We start from the raw sequence: 7439 nt of genomic DNA, 5'->3' as shown, positions 1-7439 counted from the left end.
TCGAGGGGTTTCGGAGTCGAAGTATTTTTGGCTCGACTCCGAGAGTTAATTCCTATGCCACTAAAAATGAATAAAATGTGCACACATTTTTAACTTTTTCCTATATTTTGGCCTATATAGGCTAATGTGTTAGCGTTTCCTTACATATTCATTAGAAAATGCCCTATTCGTTCGAATACATTCGAACATATCAATATTGTTTCTGCCGAATCTTACATTGAAAATAGGAAATTTAGAAGGTTTTTTTGTTGAAAATTTTGCCGTTTTAGGCGAAGATCATTTTAGTATTAATTTTTAATTAATTTCTCGTTGGAAATCAAGCTTAATGATCAATAATGCATCTGAAAAAAGAAAGCCGACGACTCGAAATTTTTTGTCGGTTTTCCTTTTTTGCACGAGTATATTCTGGACGAAATTCTTCCGCCTGAGAAAATCTTTAAGCTTTCAAAATATGTGAAAATGAAGGGGCAATACAAATCATAAGGACTACATGCAATAAAAATTATAATCAATTCAAACTGGATGTAACCCAATATTTTAGTGCACTTAGCATTAAAAAGAGACCCCCAGTTGTAAAGCTCAATAAAAACCATTTTTCATGATTTTTTTCCGAGAAAACTACGTAACTTTTTGCGAGATTTTTTTCTTCATCTGAAAGCGAAAAATATTACGAAGTTTTGAGAACGTCTACGAAACCCTGTTTTTATTAAAGCAACTCGAAAACTGATAAACCAATTGTCATATATTTTGGTCGCCGATTTCGAGAAATACAGTTTATTTGCTGCATGCAAAATAAAATAAATTGTTCCCATCCAACCCTTATACTATGGCAATATTGTTTCGATCGACTTAAAAATTTGATCACATATTCTATGCTATGCTATTTATACTAAAATTCAGCGCTCACATTTTGAACTTTGGCGTGGAGTGGATAATTTTATCGAAATATTTGAGATATATTGTGTAAACAACCCATCACGTAGGCAGACACATGTTTTCTGGAACTGAAAAATTAGCACACGAAAAAATTAGCATGAAAATATTCTACAAAAATGTTGATAGGAAAATTTTATGTAGGGTCGGTCCACTAAGACAACAAATCGATATTGTCATGTTTCCATTGTCCTTTATCATTTTTACTCGATCCTTTCTCATGAAAACTCTATGGTAATGTATTTCGTTGAATTTCGTATATGCTATTGATTGTGTAGAAAGCTCGGATACACATGAACTATGTCTGTTCCTGGCGGACAGATCCGGTTATTTGAATGTCTACATCTAATGCCCTCATTGAGTACATAAAGAATCCTAATCCGAAATTTATCGAAATACATAGAGATCACAATGTCTTTAATAGAGGACAAGGATGATTTCTCATAAAAAACAGGATGAGAATACTAATAGTCCTTTGTGAGTAGACCAGTAAGACTTCTGACGAAAGAGGTTTGTAGCATGCAACAAAAGATTTTTTCCCTTACGAGGTCATGAATGAGCCTCGTAAATCTCCTAGCACAGAACAAAGTGGCGGTGGCAATCTCATATACTCGGCCTTATAGCTCGTCGGTGGATTGGGAACTTACCACAGTCTGTGGGAGATTTGCTACAGTAAACATTTTAATAGATTGTTAAAGCATGCATTTGTTTTTAGATGAGAAGATGGAAACATTTTTATTTCTTTAAAGCTTGATTTGCGTTGTGCTGATGAAGTTGCACAAACGACTGCTCACCCAACCATGTTACCGGTTGCCCACTGTACATACCAAGGTAACCCATATTCCGTACCCCCTTACACCAACCCTTGGTTCCTTGTTAAGTCAAACAAAAGTAGAGATTCAGTTCATTTTTGATTTAATGACTAAATTACAAAAAATAACATTTTTAACCTTATACGGTAAATATGGTGATAGTTCAAGACGATGTAGATTTTGAATTATAATAAGCCAAATTAAAAATAATCATCTTCCTAATTTTAAATATAATACAAAAAAAATATATATAAAGCTAGGATTAACTAATATTCAATAGAGGAATATGTGTGTACGTTTCAGCACAGAATCTAGAGGTGACTATAAAACTGTAACAGCTGGTGCTTAAGCTAGGTCAATGACCTGGTAAAATGTATTAACAAATTGGAACAAAAAATAAATGGTGGAGAAGCACAAAAAGACTAGACAAAATAAGCTCCAAAGGGAGAAAAAAAAAAAAAAAAAAAACAACTATGTTTAGAGATTATGGGCGACCCAATTCTCAGAGCAAATTTGATAATAACACTAGGTATAACAGTTTCTGTTCGAATGCGCTCTGGACTATGGCAATGATTTTCAAACTGTTGCCATCAACAGCACACCGCAGGTTGGTAATGCCTATAAAAATACAATGGCAGCATTCAAAAAGAAAATGTCAACCTTCTTTCCGGGAAAAGGATAATGCAAATATTTTCAACTTAACCAAAAAATTAATTTAAGTTTTTTTTATATATATGTAGTTTGAACAAAATTAATAATTATTTTGGGAAACAATCAATATCTCTCTCTCATAGAATAACGGTACTAGATTAGTGTCGGCAAAAGAAACCAAGTGTTTCCAAATTATTTGAGACCAAAACAAAGGAGAAGTAAATTGATTGTCCCGCAAAAAAAAAAATGAGTATTAAGAGAACAATATTAACTTACGTTATTCGGGCTCCCTCGATGAAAGGCCTTTCATTGGTAGATGCCTGGTGAATATAATGATGACGCTTTTTGAGGTTAGCTTGATATACGCACAAAAAATATACTTTTTAGGTACATAATGTTTGAACTCTTAATATTTTGTGGATAATTCTTACTTTTCTTCAAATACCACAATCGATTCTGCTTGTATATTTGCATTTGGATTATCAGAATTTATAGTATCGCTTGCTCTCTTCCTCTTCTTTCACTAAATGGAAGTTCTTTCGTACACACACACTACCTTAACTAGCCAGAAATTATAAAATAACAATTTAGCAATGATGAACTGTTTAGGATATTAATTTTTTCCCAGTAAAAATACGCCAGGTTTTCATCTTCCACTGCGGACACTTGACCCTGCAAATTAAATCTGCTCCTTCAGAACACAACTTTTAGGGTGTTTTCCCGGTATAAATCGAGCTCCACGAAATTAGAATTACAAGTTGGGCGACCACACAGAAAACCACGACTGTACTGAATCATGCAGAATTATCTTGGCTGCTCACTATCCAACTTGTTATTAGTGTTGCGAAGGGTATTGACTGATCTAATGACAAAACTGGAAATTATTACAATGAAAAAATATACCTTTGAGAGAGTCCAATTTACGATATTCACCTTGTCAACACAAAACCAATCCAAACAGTGGCCAAATAGGGTACATCAATGCTCATGCACATACACAAAAGTATGCACATACAGAGGTTATCAAAAGAATTTGCAACAATCAAACTCTGTTTAATTTGTAATTGCAATTTGATCAGAATTTAGCACATCAAGATGAGTATGCACTCCAACGAAACGGCAGTCAAGTTGGCAGAAGCAAAACAAAAGAATTCAGCTTGGGAATCACTAGGAAATTATACTTTCTTTATAACATGCATATTCCCATGCATTTCAAAATCCACTTACACGTTTATCAATTAAGCTTGTTCATATGAAAAGGTGGCGCTCATTAATTTCAAAGAAAATCGATTAGTATCTCGGTTTGTCAACAACAAAGCTTCAAACAGGTGAACATTTATTTAAAAATTCAATGAACACAATGTACAAGACTTTCACTGTTAAATGATCAAGCAAAAATGAGGAAGATGGCCTCCTGACACCCTCTATTTCTATCCTCGGAAATATTCCAATGGCATAAAAATCAATGTTCAATAAATAAGAGCACGAATTACAACGATCTCCAAAATGTCTACCAAAGAAAGAAACAAAACTATAACCAAGAACAATTAGGCTCAATTATCTATTTCCAATCAAATTAAGCTATCTAAAGCATATCTTATGGATGACTTTGCCCAGCAAACCAAATGTCGGATGTCCGACATATCGAAACAATTTCGGAAGCAAAATCGTTCAGATTTCGTATCGATTTCTATACGATTTTTCGTAGGGGAATTTGTTCAGATTTCATTCCGATTTCGGAGAAAATGTCGGAGGTAATTTCTCTTCGAATTTGCTAATGTTTTTCTTCCGATTTCGTTACGAATTCGGATCGATATATCGGAAACAATTTTCCCTTCGCACAGCAACCACCTTTTGTATATATCTAACAAGCAACATTTTAGTTTGTTGTCGAAAAACAAAATGGTTGGTTATAAAATTCGCATATACATTTTTTAAATATTTTAAATATAAATGCAACATATAATAATTCAAGCTAGTGTTGATAGACTCAACATATTCTTACACAAAGTTTACATTGTTCTACTATAACTACAAAATGATAACAACAGTGAAAATCATTAGATATCTTTGAAAATATAATCTCCCAATAAAAAAATTTATCAATAAAAAAGAAGCATCAGAGAAAAATTTTTTCTTCGATAATCATACGAAATTATTCCAAAATTGTTCAGAAACCTTTACGAAAGTTCGAAAGGTACCTCAGATTTTCATACGACATTATTCCGAAATCGTTCAGAAATCTGTACGAAAATTCGAAGGAAGAAATTCGATTTCCGAATTTCCCAAGGATTTTCTTCCGATTTCGTTGCGAATTCTGACCGAAATCGATCCGATTTCGCTCCGACATTTCGTTCCGAAATTATGTCAACCACTTCATACAACTTTCGTTAAGATATCGTTACGATTTCGGATCAGATATCGGACGTAACGTCCGAAATTTGTTCCGATTTCGTTACGATATCGGACCGATTGGTTTGCTGGGTGGTAACATAAACTGCATTACCTTCAAATGTCTATGTATGTGTTGAAGCGAAAACGAACACAATTAATTAAACGGAAATACATCACAAGCGCCTCTACAGGTTAAATGTCCAATCATAATTTTATTGTCATAGAACTTTACTTTTGTTTGCAAAAATGTAAAGAATCATTTGGATCAACAAAGTAGGAATGAATTAGGGATAGGTAATGGAAAGCAATAATCGATTTTTCGACTATTCGATTATGGTCTAAATCTAAAAATGCGATTTTTCGGTCTTGCGATTATTTCAGTTGTCTTAAAACTCGACTTTCGACTTTTTCATAACCGCAGAAAATCGATTATAAACGACTATTCGTCGATTTTCAAGTTTTCTTTTGAAACTGTAAAACCGCCAAAAGTGTAAAACCGCCAAGTCAACAATCTATGGTCAAACTCGAAAATCGATCACAAGATAATCGATTATGCGATTTTTCTTCCAGACAAAAGTCGACTACGATTTTTAGATTTTTGACTGCAAAAAATCGAATATCATGCAAATACACAAAAGTATGCACATACAGAGGTTATCAAAAGAATTTGCAACAATCAAACTCTGTTTAATTTGTAATTGCAATTTGATCAGAATTTAGCACATCAAGATGAGTATGCACTCCAACGAAACGGCAGTCAAGTTGGCAGAAGCAAAACAAAAGAATTCAGCTTGGGAATCACTAGGAAATTATACTTTCTTTATAACATGCATATTCCCATGCATTTCAAAATCCACTTACACGTTTATCAATTAAGCTTGTTCATATGAAAAGGTGGCGCTCATTAATTTCAAAGAAAATCGATTAGTATCTCGGTTTGTCAACAACAAAGCTTCAAACAGGTGAACATTTATTTAAAAATTCAATGAACACAATGTACAAGACTTTCACTGTTAAATGATCAAGCAAAAATGAGGAAGATGGCCTCCTGACACCCTCTATTTCTATCCTCGGAAATATTCCAATGGCATAAAAATCAATGTTCAATAAATAAGAGCACGAATTACAACGATCTCCAAAATGTCTACCAAAGAAAGAAACAAAACTATAACCAAGAACAATTAGGCTCAATTATCTATTTCCAATCAAATTAAGCTATCTAAAGCATATCTTATGGATGACTTTGCCCAGCAAACCAAATGTCGGATGTCCGACATATCGAAACAATTTCGGAAGCAAAATCGTTCAGATTTCGTATCGATTTCTATACGATTTTTCGTAGGGGAATTTGTTCAGATTTCATTCCGATTTCGGAGAAAATGTCGGAGGTAATTTCTCTTCGAATTTGCTAATGTTTTTCTTCCGATTTCGTTACGAATTCGGATCGATATATCGGAAACAATTTTCCCTTCGCACAGCAACCACCTTTTGTATATATCTAACAAGCAACATTTTAGTTTGTTGTCGAAAAACAAAATGGTTGGTTATAAAATTCGCATATACATTTTTTAAATATTTTAAATATAAATGCAACATATAATAATTCAAGCTAGTGTTGATAGACTCAACATATTCTTACACAAAGTTTACATTGTTCTACTATAACTACAAAATGATAACAACAGTGAAAATCATTAGATATCTTTGAAAATATAATCTCCCAATAAAAAAATTTATCAATAAAAAAGAAGCATCAGAGAAAAATTTTTTCTTCGATAATCATACGAAATTATTCCAAAATTGTTCAGAAACCTTTACGAAAGTTCGAAAGGTACCTCAGATTTTCATACGACATTATTCCGAAATCGTTCAGAAATCTGTACGAAAATTCGAAGGAAGAAATTCGATTTCCGAATTTCCCAAGGATTTTCTTCCGATTTCGTTGCGAATTCTGACCGAAATCGATCCGATTTCGCTCCGACATTTCGTTCCGAAATTATGTCAACCACTTCATACAACTTTCGTTAAGATATCGTTACGATTTCGGATCAGATATCGGACGTAACGTCCGAAATTTGTTCCGATTTCGTTACGATATCGGACCGATTGGTTTGCTGGGTGGTAACATAAACTGCATTACCTTCAAATGTCTATGTATGTGTTGAAGCGAAAACGAACACAATTAATTAAACGGAAATACATCACAAGCGCCTCTACAGGTTAAATGTCCAATCATAATTTTATTGTCATAGAACTTTACTTTTGTTTGCAAAAATGTAAAGAATCATTTGGATCAACAAAGTAGGAATGAATTAGGGATAGGTAATGGAAAGCAATAATCGATTTTTCGACTATTCGATTATGGTCTAAATCTAAAAATGCGATTTTTCGGTCTTGCGATTATTTCAGTTGTCTTAAAACTCGACTTTCGACTTTTTCATAACCGCAGAAAATCGATTATAAACGACTATTCGTCGATTTTCAAGTTTTCTTTTGAAACTGTAAAACCGCCAAAAGTGTAAAACCGCCAAGTCAACAATCTATGGTCAAACTCGAAAATCGATCACAAGATAATCGATTATGCGATTTTTCTTCCAGACAAAAGTCGACTACGATTTTTAGATTTTTGACTGCAAAAAATCGATTAAT

At 33.4% G+C, this 7439-nt stretch overlaps 1 long non-coding RNA gene across 1 annotated transcript; it reads right to left on the bottom strand.

The window, feature by feature from the left end:
- Nucleotides 1–3220: 3220 nt before the first annotated feature.
- On the bottom strand, nucleotides 3221–3682 carry LOC141392790 (uncharacterized). The gene is made up of 3 exons (XR_012409873.1): nucleotides 3624–3682; nucleotides 3330–3563; nucleotides 3221–3270 (listed from the first exon to the last, which is right to left on the bottom strand). It is a non-coding gene; the product is annotated as an uncharacterized lncRNA (long non-coding RNA).
- Between the last annotated feature and the right edge of the window lie 3757 nt (nucleotides 3683–7439).

Source organism: Musca autumnalis, unplaced genomic scaffold (genome assembly GCF_047663935.1).
Source record: "Musca autumnalis isolate F117 unplaced genomic scaffold, ASM4766393v1 scaffold_2, whole genome shotgun sequence".
Classification (NCBI taxonomy): Eukaryota; Metazoa; Arthropoda; class Insecta; order Diptera; family Muscidae; genus Musca; species Musca autumnalis.
This window is presented reverse-complemented; position numbering and strand designations above follow the sequence as displayed.